The sequence below is a fragment of the Rhinoraja longicauda genome, chromosome 3 (genome assembly GCF_053455715.1).
Source record: "Rhinoraja longicauda isolate Sanriku21f chromosome 3, sRhiLon1.1, whole genome shotgun sequence".
In the NCBI taxonomy this organism is placed as follows: domain Eukaryota; kingdom Metazoa; phylum Chordata; class Chondrichthyes; order Rajiformes; family Arhynchobatidae; genus Rhinoraja; species Rhinoraja longicauda.
Window position 1 is genome coordinate 70,268,833 of NC_135955.1, and position 14,868 is coordinate 70,283,700.

Genomic DNA, 14,868 nt, shown 5'->3' on the forward strand with positions numbered 1-14,868 from the left:
TAGGGGGAGGGCGGGAGTCGAGGGGAAAGTGGGGAGGGGAATAGGGGAGGGGAATAGGGGGGAGTGGGGGTAGAGGGGGGAGGGGAATAGGGGGGAGTGGGGGTAGAGGGGGATGGGGTGGGGTAGTGTGGGGGACATGGACTGTTGTGATTTGCTGTTGAAGTCCACTGGAGCACGTATGTCTTCAATGAAATTATGTATGTGCATTTTTAAATGAAACTCTTTTTTCATAACTTAGTCATACATTTTGTGTAAGGAAAAAGCAAAATAGAGAAAACAAAAAAACAAATTTTCTTTGTGTTATAAAACGTATTTCTGTTCAATAACCTTTCTATAAATAGCACAATATACTCATGATAGGCCTGACTTTGTACATGTAGACAATAATAGACAATAGGTGCAGGAGGAGGCCATTCGGCCCTTCGAGCCAGCACCGCCATTCAATGTGATCATGGCTGATCATTCTCAATCAGTACCCCGTTCCTGCCTTCTCCCCATACCCCCTGACTCCGCTATCCTTAAGAGCTCTATCTAGTTCTCTCTTGAATGCATTCAGAGAATTGGCCTCCACTGCCTTCTGAGGCAGAGAATTCCACAGATTCACAACTCTCTGACTGAAAAAGTTTTTCCTCATCTCAGTTCTAAATGGCCTACCCCTTTTTCTTAAACTGTGGCCCCTTGTTCTGGACTCCCCCAACATTGGGAACATGTTTCCTGCCTCTAACGTGTCCAACCCCTTAATAATCTTATACGTTTCGATAAGATCTCCTCTCATCCTTCTAAAATTGCCTACACAAGCAGAAGCCTAGTCGCTCCAGTCTTTCAACATATGATAGTCCCTCCATTCCGGGAATTAACCTAGTAAACCTACGCTGCACGCCCTCAATAGCAAGAATATCCTTCCTCAAATTTGGAGACCAAAACTGCACACAGTACTCCAGGTGCGGTCTCACTAGGGCCCTGTACAACTGCAGAAGGACCTCTTTGCTCCTATACTCAACTCCTCTTGTTATGAAGGCCAACATTCCATCGGCTTTCTTCACTGCCTGCTGTACCTGCATGCAGAACTACAGACTGTTCAAGAACTACAGACTGTTAGAAATAATAGTCGTTTTTCACACATGAATGTAGCGCAACACGTACGCGCATTTGGCGTGCATACTTTTTTTCCTGAAAAGTTGCATTTCGCGCCATATTATGAATTTTGATGTAAAATTCCGAATTTTGGACATCAAAATTCCGAATTTGTAAAATCAAATGTTGGGCGGTCTGGGTCAGCTGCAAGAATTATAAATCTTTACCACCTCTGAATGCCCCTATGCTGAAATGTGACCCCTGGTTCTGAACTCCTCAGTCAGAGGAAACATGCTCCTTGCAACACTAAGAATTTTGTAAGTTTCATTGAGATCACTTCTCTTTTTTTTTTATTACTTGGGAATACAGACTTAGTCTATTCAATCTCTCCTCAGACAGCAAACACTTTAGTTCCACAAACCTTTCTTGTGAATCTCTGTACAACAACTATATTTTAAAAGAAAGGAGACCAAAACTACACAGTCCTCCAGGTGGGGCCTCACAAAGGCTTTACATAATTGCAGAAAGACTTATTTAACCTTGTACTCACTGTCTTGCACTTAAAACCAACATCCCATCAGCCCATTTAATTGCTTGCCATACCTGCATGTCAGCTTTCAGTGAGTTGTGTACAAAACATATGGAACCCTTTGAACATCAACATTTTGCAAACATCAACTATTATAAAAACGTGCTTTCTGGCTATATCTCTATTGTTGATCTAGATCATGTTTAGTCCAAATACCGATCTGTGATATCCCTACTAATCACAGTCTGAGAAAGATTTATTTTTCCCTTTCTTTGTTTTCTCTCTGTTAACTATTTCCCAGTTCATGTCAGTCATTGCTCTCCTACCCACCCTATTTCATGCACATTAATCTTTAACCTCATGTGTGGAACCTGTTGAAAGCCTGCTGAAAATCTAAATACATCACATTTGCTGATTTCCCCTTATCTATTATACTAATTACAACTTCAACGAACATCAATATATTAGTCAAACAATTCCCTTTTCATAAATCCGTGATAACTCTGCTGAATCTAATCTTTGTGTAGGTGTTCTGTTATGATGTCTTTAATTTAAACTTCCAGCATTTTCCCTCCAACATTGGTTAACTTAATACAGTTCCCTGTATTTTCTCTCCTTCCTATCTTCATTTGGTGTGTCATATTTGCTGCCCTCTAACCTGTGGTAACCATTCCAGAGTGCAAAGAATATTTAAAGATTATGACCACTGTATCATTGCCAGTTCTTTCAAAACTCTGGTGTTTCAGATTTCAAGAATCAGCAGTATTTTGCTTTTGTTTGGCTGAGAGAGATTTAAAAGGACACCCATTGCCATTTACTGCAGTAAAGTTCATTTTTAGTCAGACTGTAGTCAGAGGGCCTGAAGCCAGCAGTTATCACTGTTCCTGCCAGTTCCCGAAGCCTGAATGTTTTGTCGTGTTGATGCAAAAGGAAATTGTGCCGATCATTATAATGAGATAAACTGATGTTCAGGTCATTTTGGGTAAAGTACACAGCAAGAATGCAACTGGATAAGTTCCAAAAGTGGAGGACGAGAGTGAATCAAGTTAAGAACTGCTAATGTACCACAGTCAGCAAAACATTTGTAATAACAAAATATGACTATAGCTTGATTGAACATTTACCCTGTGTAAGGATAATTGATTTTTACTGCTAACTGGTACTTTGCAATGACAAATGAGATTATTAGACATGGATCATTAAAAAAATCTTTGTGACTTGTAGATTTAATTCCTTCCAGCTCTAGTACTTTAATACAAAGGAATCATTTGACGCTGGAGTTTAACTCTGCCATTCTGGCCAGGATGACTGACCAAGACTTTTTTGGATTTATTACCAAAGAATTTGCCGTTTCATCATATTTAATCAAATAATCCAATAATCCTGGATTTGTTATTGCACAGAAGCAGGCTATTCAGGTCATTGCCCATCTCCTTGTCGAATGCTACTATTTCTGGATAGCACTGCAGTTACTTTCCATTAAGCATCTATCACATTCCCTTTTGATTAAATATTTGCACCATCCTTGTAGGACATAAATTCTAAATCATAAACAAATTCCTCTTAAAAACTTTCTGCCGACATCCCTCCCACTGGCTTTACATTTCACTTTTCTTTCACTCCTCTCACCTCACCATTTAGTCTCCTTATCCTTTTGTCTCTTTTTCATAAGTTCTAGGAGCAGAATTAGGCCATTCAGCCCATCAAGTCTACTCCGCCATTCAATCATGGCTGATCTATCTTTCCCTCTCAACCCCATAACTCCTGACACCCATACTAATCAAGAATCTGTCAATCTCCACCTTAAAAATATCCATTGACTTGGCCTCCACTCATTGTTTATGATTTGGTCAATTCCACAGATTCCCCACCCTCTGACTAAAGAAACTCCTGCTTCGTCGTCGTCGTGGCTATCCCTCAAGATCGAGGCTGATGGTCTACGTTCCGTTGCTTTTATGATCTCTCAGGTGGCTTATGTGTCCAATCCTGGCTTTGAAAGTTCTTCGGCGTTCAGGACAGGTAATTCCAGAGAAAATTCAGAAATCGGAGATGCAAAGGAACTTGGGAGTGCTAGTGCAGGATTCCCAAAAAGGTCATTTATAAGGCACAGGTTGGACCGCATTTGGAATATTGTGAGCAGTTTTGGGCCCCTTATCTGAGGAAGGATGTACTGGCATTGAAGAGGATCCAAAGGAGGTTTACGAGAATGATCTCAGGAATGATTTGGTCAACATATGATGAGTGCTTGACAGCACTGGGCAGTCTATAGGTCACATATCTATGGCAATGAATTCCACAGATTCACCACCCCCTGGCTAAAAAAATTCCTCCACATCTTTCGAAAGATACGTCCTTTTATTATGACACTGTGCCCTCTGGTCCTAGACTCTCCAAATAGTGGAAACATTCTCTCCACATCCATTCTATCCAGGCCTTTCACTACTTGGTAAGTTTCAATGAGGTTCCCCCTCATTCTTCTAAACTCCAGCTCAGAGGTGTCAAACGCTCACCATCCGTTAACCCAATCATCCCCTGGAACTTCTTGTAAACCTCCTCTGGACCCTCTCCAACGCCAATACATCCCTCCTCAGATATTGGGTCCAAAGCTGTTCCCAATACTCCAAATGTGGTTTGACCAGTGCCTTGTAAAGCCCCAGCATTACATCCCTGTTTTTTAATTCTAGTCCTCTCGAAATAAATGCTAACATTGTATTTGACTTCCTTACTACTGATTCAACTTGCAGATTAACTTTTTGGGAATCCTGCACCCGCTCTCCCAAGTCCCTTTGCACCTCTGATTTCTGAATCCTCTCCCCATTTATAAAAATAGCCTACATCTTTATTCCTACTACCAAAGTGCATGAACGCACACTTTGCTATGCTGTATTCCATCTTCTTTGCCCACTCTCCCAACCTGTCCTTCTACAGACTCCCTGCTTCCTCTACAGTACCTGCCCCTCCACCTATCTTTGTATGATCCACAAATGACCACGAAGCCTTCAATTCCATCATCCAAATCATTCATATACAATGGGAAGAATTGCAGCCCCAACACCGACCCCTGTGGAACACCACTAGTCACTGCAACCAGGAAAATCCCCCTTTATTGCCAATCTTTGCCTTCTGCCATTCAGCCAACCTTCTATCCATGCTCGTATCTTTCCTCTAAATACCATAGTTTAACAGCCTCAGGTGCAGCACCTTATCAATGGTCTTCTGAAAAAACATGTAAACAACATCCGCTGACTCTCCTTTGTCTATCCTGCTATTTACTGCTTCAAAGGATTCCAACAGATTTGTCTCCTTTACAAAACCACGTTGACTTCAGCCTATTTTATCATGTGCTTCTAAGTACTCGGAAATCTTATCCTCAGGAATGAACTCTACAAACTTACCAACCACTCAAGTCAGGCTAACTGGCCTAGAGTTTCCCCTCTTCTTGAACAGCAGAGTAACATATGCAATTTTCCAATCCTCTCAGACCACTCCTGACTGGTGATTCTTGGAATCACTACTAATGCCTCCATAATTTCTAAAATTTACTCTTTCAGAACCCTGTGGTATCATCCATCTGGTTCAGGAGAATTAGCAACCTTCAGACCTTTTAGCTTACTAAGCAAGTTCTCCTTAGTAATAGCCACTCCACTAACCTCTGCCCCCTGACTCTCTTGAATTTCAAGCACATGGTAGGTGTCTTTCGCTGTGACGACTGACACAGTAAATGTATTCAATCAATCTGCCATATCTTTATCCCCCATTACTACTTCCTGAAATCAACAATCTGCTCCTTGGTCTTGATAATGTTGAGAGATAGATTGATGTTCTGGTACCATTCAACTAAATCATCAATATCCCTACTGTACTCTGACTCATTGTTTCCCATTAATTGTTCAACAATAGTGGTATTGTTAGTGAATTTAAAGATGCCATTGGAGCTGGATCTGGCTACACAACAGCAGTATAGAGAGAGTAGAGCAGGGGATTGAGCACATAGTCCTGAGGTGCCCATACACTGAGGAGGAGGAGGAGGAGGAGGAGCTGTTGCAAATCCTATCCTACCAGAGAGAGGGCAATTCTGGATTTAGTGTCCAATGAACCAGATTTAAGAAGGGACCTCAAGGTAAAGGAACCGCTTGGAGGTAGTGACCATAATATGATTAGTTTTAATCTGCAATTTGAGAGGGAGAAGGTTAAACCAGGAATGTCAGTGTAGCAGTTGAACAAAGGGGACTATGAAGGCATGAGAGAGGAGCTGGCCAAGGTCGAATGGAAAAGGATCCTAGTAAGAATGATGGTGGAACAGCAATGGCAGGAATTCCTGGGCATAATCCAGAAGATGCAGGATCATTTCATTCCAAAGGGGAAGAAAGATTCTAAGGGGAGTAAGAGGCAACCGTGGCTGACAAAGGAAGTTAGAGATGGAATAAAACCAAAAGAAAAGATGTATAAGATAGCAAAGAGTAGCAGGAAGCCAGAAGAGTGGGAAACTTTCAAAGGACAACAGAAGATAGCAAAAAGGGCAATACGGGCTGAAAAGATGAGGTACGAAGCAAAGCTGGCCAAGAATATAAAGAAGGACAGTAAAAGTTTCTTTAGGTATGTTAAGAGAAAAAGATTAGTAAAAGTAAATGTGGGTCCCTTGAAGGCAGAAACGGGTGAAATTATTATGGGTAACAAGGAAATGGCGGAAGAGTTGAACAGGTACTTCGGATCTGTCTTCACTAAGGAAGACACTACCAATCTCCCAGATGTACGTGTGGACAGAGGATCAAGGGAGACAGAGGAACTGAAAGAAATTTGCATTGGGCAAGAAATAGTATTGGGTAGACTGATGGGACTGAAGGTTGATAAATCCACAGGGCCTGATGGTCTGCATCCCAGGGTAGTTTAGTTTAGTTTAGAGATACAGCGCGGAAACAGGCCCTTCAGCCCACCGGGTCCGCGCCGACCAGCGATCCCCGCACATTAACACTATCATACACCCACTAGGGTCAATGTTTACATTTAACCAAGCCAATTAACCTAAAAAACCTGTACATCTTTGGAATGTGGGAGGAAACTGAAGATCACGGAGAAAACCCACGCAGATCACGGGGAGAACGTACAAGCTCCGTACAGACAGCACCCGTAGTCAGGATAGAACCACCTTGCCAAGGTATGCAATAGTCGCCCATGAAGGGCGCTCTCAAAGTTACAAATCCACCCCCCCCCCCCCCGTGCCAGTTCCCCTTTTGTTCTTCTCTCCCTCACGGCGGTCCCCCCATGCCAGGTCCTCCTTCGTTCCTCCCCTCAGTGGCGATGTCCTTACTTCACTTATCCGTCGGTCGGCGCCATCATCGGCCGCCACACTGGCCTCTCCACTAACGCTGCTGGGTCCACACCTGAGGTCTCTGTGGTGCCAACCCGGGCCCCTGCCACGGGCTCCATCGCCTGCTACGTCAGCCGCTCCGCCTACCCGGGCTCCGACCCGTGACGCGAGGCTCCTCCAACCGACAAGGCCCCGGCCAGCCTCCGACCAGTGCTTCTCCGCGGCCATCCGGGATGCATCATTACTGAGCCGCCTTGATAAAGGCCTCCGGCCACATTCCCAGTCCACAGCCGTAGCCTGGGGGTAAGCCTTCTGTCCACACTGCCCGGTGGGAAGCCTATCACTAGTTGTGGGAATGATATCCCCCAAATTCCAGGACTCTTAACTGAACTCATGGGACAGATAAAATGAGTCATAAAACTGCAATTATTGTATATCCTTGCAAGAGACAACAAAACCATTAAAATATGATCTACCCACCATCTGGGATGACTTATTCTGGTTGGTCATACAACTGAACACATAAATTCCCATATAATCTCTTGATAATTTCCCACAAACTTGTAATTGTTCACTTATGGATAATTACATATCTTCTTTATATTTCCTGCACTTTAAGGCAATTTAGAATAGTACAGAACACAGTAACAGCACATCAGATACTAACATTGGTGCTTGCCCTTATTCTGTACAGTCATGGAATTATAGAGCTATGTGGCATGAAAACAATGAACATGCCACTTCAGCCCAACTCATCCTAACCAAACTAATCCTTATGCTGGCCCATATCCCTAAAACCTTTCCTATCCGTGTTCCTATCCAAGTGTCTTTTTAAATGTTGTAATTGTGCCAGCCTCTATCATTCCATGTACGCACCAACATCATTGTGAAAAAAACTGCTCCTCAGGTCCCTTTTAAATGTTTTCCCTCTCATTATAAACCTACGCCCTCTTGTTTGCGGAAAAGACTGTGGCTATTCACCTCATCTATGATCCTCATGATTTTAGATTCCCAAGGTCACTCCTTAGCCTCCTACACTCCAGTGAAAAGAGATTATACGGCCTCTCCATATAACTCAATCCTTCAATAACCTCCGCGTAAATCTTTTTGCACCATTTCCATTTTAAAGACATCGTATAGCAGGGTGAACAAAACTGTCCTCAATGCCCAAATGTAACACGACATTCCAACTCCTGTACTCAATACCCTGACTGATGAAGGCAAGTGTGTTAAACACTTTCTTCACCATCCTGTCCACCTGCATTGCCACCTTCCAGGAACTACACCCTTGGGAGTCTCGCTTCTACAATACTCCCCAGTGCCTTACCATTTACTGCATGTACTACCCTAGTTTGTCTCACCAAAATGTAAAACTTCACATTTATCTGAATTAAACTCCATCTACTATTCCTCTTCCCATTGGCCCAGTTAACATAGAACCATACAGCACAAGAACAGTCTCTCTGGCCCACAATGTCTGCACCGAATATGATGCCAAGACCAACTCTTATCTGACTGCATATAACCCATATCCCTCCATTCCCTGCATATTCATATGCCTATCCAAAAGTCTCTTAAATGCCACAATCGTATCTGCCTCCAACACCATTGCCAGCAGTGCTTTCCAGGCCACCATGTTTAAAATACTTGCCCTGCACGTTTCCTTTAAACTTTGCCCTCTCACCACAAATCTATGCCTCTAGTATTTGATTTTTCCATCCTGACAAAAAGGTTTTGACAAAAAGGTTCTACCCTATCTATGCCTCTCATAATTTTAGATGATTCTATCTGGTTTCTTCGCAACCTCTGGCATTCCAGAGAAAACGATCCAAGTCTGTCCATCCTTTACCTGTAGCTAATAACCACTAATCCAGGCTTCATTCTGCTAAATCTCCTCTAGAGAGGCGAGAGGCAGGTTTTCCAAATCCTCCATATCCTTCCTGTAATGGAGCAATCAGAACTGCAAGCAATACTACAAATGCCGCCTAACCAAAGTCATAGGTTCATAAGTCATTGAATTGATTGAATAGAATAAATTTTATGTATACATTCAAGGAATTTGCCTTGGTGCTTTGCTTACAAGGATAACAATACGATATACAGTACACAATTAAAAATAAAACATTTTGATTTAAACATGTGAAGAATAAAATAAAATACCAGAGCACAAGGAGACTTTTGGCTGTTGAGTAGAGCTACTGCTCGTGGAAAAAAAGCTGTTTTTATCTCTGGCTGTGGCGGTTTTCACAGACAGTCTGGACTCGCTTTCCAGAGTGAAGTGCTTCAAAGAGTTTGTGGCCAGGGTGAAAGGGGTCAGAGATGATCTTACCCGCTCTCTTCCTGGTCCTTGCAGTATACAGTTTGTCGATGGGAGGAAGGTTGCGGCCAACAACCTTCCCAGCTGATCGAACGATGCGCTGCAGCCTCCGGATGTAATGCTTGGTGGCTGAGTCAAATCAGACCATGATGGAGAAGGTGAGGACAGACTCTATAATGGCAGTGTGGCAGATTGTATTTTCTCAGTTGCCGCAGGAAGAACATCCTCTATTAGGCCTTTCGGGAGAACCAGTCGATGTGTTATATCTGGACTTTCAGAAGGCCTTCGACAAGGTCCCACATAGGAGATTGGGGTACAAACTTAAAGCACACGCTACGCTATTGGGGGTTCAGTGTTGAGGTGGATAGAGAATTGGTTGGCGGACAGGAAGCAAAGAGTAGGAATAAACGGGTCCTTTTCGGAATGGCAGGCAGTGACTAGTGGGGTACCGCAAGGCTCAGTGCTGGGACCCCAGTTATTTACAATATATATTAATGATTTGGACGAGGGAATTGAATGCAATATCTCTAAGTTTGCGGATGACACGAAGCTGGGTGGCAGTGTTAGCTGCGAGGAGGATGCTAGGAGGCTGCAGAGTGACTTGGATAGATTAGGAGAGTGGGCAAATGCATGGCAGATGCAATATAATGTGGATAAATGTGAGGTTATCCACTTTGGCGGCAAGAACAGGAAAGCAGAGTATTACCTGAATGGTGGCCAATTAGGAAAAGGGAAGATGCAACGTGACCTGGGTGTCATGGTGCACCAGTCATTGAAAGCAAGCTTGCAGGTGCAGCAGGCAGTGAAGAAAGCGAATGGTATGTTAGCATTCATAGCAAGAGGATTTGAGTATAGGAGCAGGGAGGTTCTGCTGCAGTTGTACAGGGCCTTGGTGAGACCGCACCTGGAGTATTGTGTACAGTTTTGGTCTCCTAATCTGAGGAAAGACATTCTAGCCTTAGAGGGAGTACAGAGAAGGTTCACCAGATTGATCCCTGGGATGGCAGGACTTTCATATGAAGAAAGACTGGATAGACTAGGCTTATACTCGCTGGAATTTAGAAGACTGAGGGGGGATCTTATTGAAACATATAAAATTCTTAAGGGGTTGGAGAGGCTAGATGCGGGAAGATTGTTCCCGATGTTGGGGAAGTCCAGAACCAGGGGTCACAGCTTAAGGATAAGGGGGAAGTCTTTTAGGACCAAGATGAGAAAACATTTCTTCACACAGAGAGTGGTGAGTCTGTGGAATTCTCTGCCACAGAAGGTAGTTGAGGCCAGTTCATTGGCTATATTTAAGAGGGTGTTAGATGTGGCCCTTGTGGCTAAAGGGATCAGGGGGTATGGAGAGAAGGCAGGTACGGGTTACTGAGCTGGATGATCAGCCATGATCATATTGAATGGCGGTGCAGGCTCGAAGGGCCGAATGGCCTACTCCTGCACCTATTTTCTATGTTTCTATGCTTTTGACTGTGGAGTCAATGGTGGCCTCCCATTTTTTAAATTTTTTTAAATTTTATTTAAATTTTAACAAAACAAATACATGTATGAACTCATAGTACGCGATGGTACCTACATTATAAATTCGATTATACATTTTAAATTCGATTATACTTGTATTGTTCTGTAGTATCTCCCCACCCACAACCCCCCTCCCCCTCCACCCCCCAGTTAGAAAAAAAGAGGAAAAAGGAGAAGAAGAAAGATTTTTTTAAAAATAAAAAAATAAAAATAAAAATAAATTAATAAGTAGAGAAAGAAAGAAAGAAGAAAGAAGGAAACCTGGAGACAAGAAGGAAACACTTCCGGCTAATTTCTTATTAAATTCTTTTTAGGGGTATCAAAACAATCCTGAAATTAAATATTTCCTATTCTTAATCCTAGTTTTAAAGTGAATGGGTTCCAAAGTTTAAAAAAGAAATCATATTTATTTCTCAGATTATAAGTAGCTTTTTCTAATGGGATACAACTACGCATTTCTGTATACCATCTTGCAATTCTTATTTCATTGTGATCTTTCCAAGTGACCGCCACACATTTTTTTGCTATTGCTATTGCTATTTAAGGTCCCTGGAGATGATGGTTCCAAGGAACTTAAATGACTCCACAGATGTGACTGTGGTGTTGTTGATGGTGAGTGGGGGAGGGGGAGCTCTCCTAAAGTCTACAATCAATTCCACTGTGTTAAGAGCATTGAGGTCCAGGTTGTTGCGATGGCACCAGGATGCCAGCTGTGTCACTTCCTGCCAATAGGCAGATTCCTCCCCATCCTGGATCAGTCCAATCAGGGTTGTGTCATCCGCAAACTTGGGATAGGAGCAGAAGTAGGCCATTCAGCCCATCGAGTCTACTCAATGGCTACTAGTCATGGCTGATCTATCTTTCCCTCTCAACCACATTTTCCTGCCTTCCCCCCATAACCCTTGACACTCTTATCAATCAAGTATCTGTCAAACTTAAAAATACAAAATGACTTTGCTTCCACAGCCATCTGTGGCAATAAATTCCACAGATTCACCACCCTCTGACTGAAGAAATCCATCCTTATCTTTCTAAAGGAACGTCCTTTTATTCTGAGGCTATGCCCTCTGGTTCTAGGCTCTCCCATTAGTGGAAACATCCTCTCCTCATCCACTCTATTTCAGGCCTTCACAATTTGGTAAGTTTCAATTAGATCCCCCTCATCATTCTAAACTCCATCGAGCACAGGTCCAGTGCTGTTAAAGGCCCATCATATGTTATTCTAATCATCCCCAGGGTCAGTCTCGTAAACTTCCTCTGTATCCTCTCCAATTTCAACACATCCTTCTTCAGAAATTGGGCCCAAGTCCCATAAAGCTGCATTATAACTTCCTGACTCTTTTATTCAGGAATGACAGCAAGCCTATCAAATGCCTTCTTTATCTACTTGTGTTGCCACTTTGAGGGAGTTATGGACTTGGACCCCAAGATCTTCATCTATGCTGTTAAGGGTCATGCCATTAATTGTACATTTTCCCCTTACATTTGACCTCCCAAAGTCTAACACCTCACACTTGCTCAGCTCAATCTCCATCTGCCATTTGTCCACCCACTTCTGCAACTGATCCATATCGTGCTCTATACTTTGACCGCCTACCTCACAGTCCGCAACCACAGCAATCTTAGTGTCATCTGCAAATTACTAACCAACCCAACTTTGTTTATGTCCAAGTTATTTATATATATCAAACATCAGAACAAACATCAGAACACCCAACACAGATCCATGCAAAATTCCAATAATCACAGATCTCCAGCCTGGATATGTAAGAAAATAACTGCAGATGCTGGTACAAATCGAAGGTATTTATTTACAAAATGCTGGAGTAACTCAGCAGGGCAGGCAGCATTTCAGGAGAGAAGGAATGGGTGACGTTTCGGGTCGAGACCCTTCTTCAGACTTCGGGTCGAGACCCTTCTTTCATCTGTAATCCAGCCTGGATATTGTCCATTCACCACAACCCTTAGTCTTCTAACAGGACGACAGCAGTGAATCCAATCTTCTTGGTCACCTTTTCAAAAAACATAATCATATTCATGAAATAATTTCCCATGCATAAGCCATGCTGACTATTCATAATACCTATTATCATGTATACCTTCCATCATGCTGACTATCCCAACTAAACCCTTTCCGAATGTTTGTAGGTCTTATCGCTCAAAATCCCCTTGAATAATTTAACCAACTCCAATGCTAGTTTCATCTGTAATCCGCTGGCTTTTCATTGCAGCCTTTGTTATATCAAAACACAACATCAGCCACCCTCCAAACTTCCAACAGCTCACCCATGGTTATTAATGATTCAACAATCTCTGCCAGAGATCATGCATCATGTTCCCTAACTTCCCACAATGTCCAAGGATACATTAAACCAGATCCTGAGAATTCATCTACCATACAATGTTTTAATAATAATAATAATAATGTATTTTATTTATATAGCGCTTTTCATATACTCAAAGACGCTTTACAGAGATTTAGAGAACATAGGGAAATGAATAAATAGATAAATAAGTAAATAAATAAACGAACAGAGAAAGGAGACAGAAGGTGAGGTGACCTTCAGTGGTTGATGGCAGTACTGAACAGGTGAGACTTCAGCGATGTTTTGAATGTGGTGAGTGTGGAGGAGTCTCTAACGGTTTGGGGTAGTGAGTTCCATAGGGTGGGAGCAGCGATGGAGAAAGCCCTGTCCCCCCAGGATCTGAGTTTGGTCCGGATGTGGGGGGATAGGAGATTGGCAGCAGCAGAGCGGAGGGTGCAGGTGGGAGTGTGCCTGTGGAGGAGGTCGGTCAGGTAGGATGGGGCCAGGTTATGGAGGGCTTTGTAGGTTATGAGGAGGATTTTGTACTGGATTCTCTGGGGGATGGGGAGCCAGTGGAGTTTATAAAGGACGGGGGTGATATGGTCACGGATCGGGGTGTGGGTGAGTAGATGGGCAGCGGAGTTTTGAATGTATTGAAGTTTACTGATGATTTTTGAGGGTGCGCCATAGAGGAGGCTGTTGCAGTAGTCCAGACGGGAGGTGATGAAGGCGTAGATGAGGGTTTCTGCAGCTGTGGAGGAGAGGGATGGACGGAGACGGGCAATGTTTTTGAGGTGGAAGAAGGCTGTCTTTGTGATGTGTTTGTCGAAGGAGAGGCTTGATCAAAGATGATACCAAGATTCCGGATGTGAGGTGAGACTTCTTGCACCTAGTCTTGTGTAATGTGAACGCTCTTCAATACATTACTTCACATTCCCAAGTTCTCTAGCGTCCATGCCTTTCTCCACAGTAAATACAGATAAGAAATATTAATTTTATTTCTCGGCCATCTCCACACATAGATGATCTTGTTGATATTTATGAGGCCCTATTGTCTCCCTAGCTATTTGGTGATCATTTTCCAATGTTCTATAGATCCAGGATCAGTTCCTGTTGATTGGAGGGTAGCTAATGTTATCCCACTTTTTAAGAAAGGAGGGAGAGAGAAAACGGGAAATTATAGACCAGTTAGCCTGACATCAGTGGTGGGGAAGATGTTGGAGTCAATTATAAAAGAAGAAATGGCGGAACATTTGGACAGCAGTAACAGGATCGTTCCGAGTCAGCATGGATTTACAAAGGGGAAATCATGCTTGACTAATCTTCTGGAATTTTTTGAGGGTGTAACTAGGAAAATGGACAAGGGAGAGCCAGTGGATGTAGTATACCTGGACTTTCAGAAAGCCTTTGATAAGGTCCCACATAGGAGATTAGTGGGAAAAATTAGAGCACATGGTATTGGTGGTAGGGTACTGACATGGATAGAAAATTGGTTGGCAGATAGGTAACAAAGAGTAGGGATTAACGGGTCCCTTTCAGAATGGCAGGCAGTGACTAGTGGGGTACCGCAAGGCTAGGTGCTGGGACTACAGCTATTTACAATATACATTAAAGACTTAGATGAAGGGATTAAAAGTAACTTTAGCAAATTTGCGGATGACACAAAGCTGGGTGGCAGTGTGAACTGTGAGGAGGATGCTATAAGGATGCAGGGTGACTTGGACAGGTTGTGTGAGTGGGCAGATGCATGGCAGATGCTGTTTAATGTGGATAAATGTGAGGTTATCCACTTTGGTGGTAAGAACAGGAAGGC